Here is a 2,500-nt window from a genome sequence, read left to right as displayed (position 1 = left end):
TCTTGTGTTACGTACGAACGTCTGTTGAAAGCTGTAATTTTCTTATTGGCTCTCTTATCGTTACGTCAATAGATTATTATTTAAAGAAAAATAACAGATCCATTCAGTGTCGTCATCTAGTCCGGAAAAGAATTGTTTCACGTGAAGTTTATCTTGTGCAGAACTGATTTCATCCTTACCAGGAATCTATAATCATTAAACGGTTTGTCTATCTACTGAGAGGTTTTCGCAGTTTTCATTCTCTCAAAAAGGGCTGGTGTACAGACCAGAGCACGCGAATCGCTCGCGGAACCATCAGCTACGCAGACTAGAGTAAGCGGAGAAAAAGTATACACTTCCACCTACACATGATGCTGCGTCGAGGAATCGAACCCGGCCCATATTGATTAGAGGCGAGTGATCTCACCATTGGACAACGAAGAGACAACGCACTTCACCAAGAGTGAATCAGATAAGAGTGTTGTTATGGCATGAGTAGGCTCCCCAGCATAGTCACAAATGAGTCTATTTTTAGAATACTCGTTCCCGCGAAAATCAGTTGTCACGTCCCTGAAAAAAAACATGGCAGAAGCAGTCACGCGTGACATGGCTTCTTCTGATTGGTTAATATTGGCGGCCCTCTGTTTGTTTCGCGCGCAAAGTGTATCTGTAAATAAATCTATTTGTGACTGTGCTGGGGCAAGACCGCAAAGTGATAGATCAACACTCCTATCTAATTCACTCTCGGCTTCACTGAGGAAAACACTTACACCGGTCGTTGAATGTAGTCACTGTTTCATTTTTTTTTTTCTTTTAATCACCACTACACGTTCAGGTTACATATTTGAACAATAGTTGACTGTTCAGAGCAGCTTTGCTTTCTCCGCAATCAGCCTTTTGGAGCCTCCTTCAGCTTTTCTTGAAAACTACTGTAGAATAAACAAGTCAAACGAGGTTTTTCTTCAGTTTTACATCGCTCAATGTAACTGACCAATCACAACAGACAAAACAAACAACAGACAAAACAATCCAACAAACTATCAGAATTCAAAGTCAACATTTTAAACCGGCGTTTGAGCGTTGGGATTAGTGCTTTTACGTAATCCTTGAATTTGATTGGTCCTTGCTCCTCAGCCAATCAGCAAACGCAGTAGTGCCAAGCAAAGGAATGGACCTTATTCGCGCGTCGGTCATATTGGCCATAGACAATAGATTTTGTACCCCGAGCCTCGAGTTGAAATGTTTGGGAACGAGTTTCGGTGGGGCAAAACAAAAGTTTCAATCCCTCGGGAGTTAATTAACATGACCGCCGTGTGATTAAGGCCCACTACTTCCAAAATATTTCGCCGCTCGATCGCTCGCTCAACCGCCAGCTACGCAGGCTAGAGTACCCGGAGAAAAAGTAGACATTACAACCCGGCTACATTGGTTAGAGGCGAGTGATCTCACCACTGGACAACGAAGAGGCAAGCATAGAAAGTTGGTTAAATAAGACTATTTTTGGCTTCTCTCTTTTAGAGAAATACATCAAGCTGTGATTAATACATCAACTAGAAAAGAGTTAAAGAAGATGTAATACCCACGTGGAACTCAGACCAACCAGCATCTAAGTGGATGCTCTACGCACTGCCATACCTGATACAGGTCTTGATCCAACCACTCTGCGTGCGCAAGTTCAGTAGCCTGTCTACGCTACTAGCCTGTCTACGCTTAACGAATCACTAAAAGCTATGGTAATACGAGCAACAAAAACGTCCAGCTTGTCTCGCAATATTGCTGCGAAGCTAGTCGAAAAGCGATGTTGCGCGTTTTACACTCCCACGCGCAACCTGTCTTGCAACAAAAAAAATGTGTTGCAAGTTGCTGCAGCGTGTTGCAGAAAGTAGAACCAACCTCTACTTTCTGCAACCAAATCAACACATTTTTTTTTGTTTCGAGACAGGTTGTGCGTGGAATGTAAAACGCACATCGCTTTTCGACTACTGAGTTTCGAAGCCATTTTGCAAGACAAGTTGGACGTTTTTGTCGCTCGTATTCTACATCTACATGTTCCAGCATTCGGCAAAGTCCCTTTTTGACTTGTGGCTGTTTCTGCTTAGGTGGCCTCATACACCACAAACCTTTTTAGAGATATCACCGCCAAGCCGGCCACTTCTGTTGGAGAGAACAGGACAGCCACAACACCGGGGACTTTATCCCCTACTCTTCTCAAATAGTGCTTGGGTTCTTTAACGTCCCACTGGGAACTTATGAGACGGTGCTTGCGGTTTATAGTCCTTATCTGAGAAGACTTGAAAGTCTAACCATTTGCAGATGAAATTACAAAGGCAGCACTTTCTCCTCAGTTATTTTAAGATCCTGAGTGTTGATCCGGTCGGGGTTCGAACCCGCGACCTCCCGCATGACAGCCCGATGCTCAACCAATTGAGCAACTGGTGCGTGGTATTATCGTAGCTTAAGCCATAGATGTATTCAACTCACTCCTGAAGCCAACCCGAGTCGTGTCCGTCGCCGGGATCCG

General features: G+C 44.0%; 1 long non-coding RNA gene across 1 annotated transcript in view; it reads right to left on the bottom strand.

Moving 5' to 3' along the window:
* Nucleotides 1-773: 773 nt before the first annotated feature.
* The window catches only part of LOC138027541 (uncharacterized), a 10,260-nt gene continuing 8,533 nt past the window's right edge, over nt 774-2,500 (bottom strand). The window contains exons 2-3 of the long non-coding RNA XR_011127470.1: nt 2,461-2,500; nt 774-908 (exon numbers count right to left, since the gene is read on the bottom strand). The exon at nt 2,461-2,500 is cut by the window's right edge and continues 68 nt beyond it. This is a non-coding gene — a long non-coding RNA (uncharacterized lncRNA). The remainder of the gene's footprint in view (nt 909-2,460) is intronic.

This window comes from Montipora capricornis, chromosome 2 (genome assembly GCF_036669925.1).
Source record: "Montipora capricornis isolate CH-2021 chromosome 2, ASM3666992v2, whole genome shotgun sequence".
Classification (NCBI taxonomy): Eukaryota; Metazoa; Cnidaria; class Anthozoa; order Scleractinia; family Acroporidae; genus Montipora; species Montipora capricornis.
Note: the sequence above shows the minus strand (reverse complement) of the source record. Positions and strands in the feature narration are given on the sequence as shown.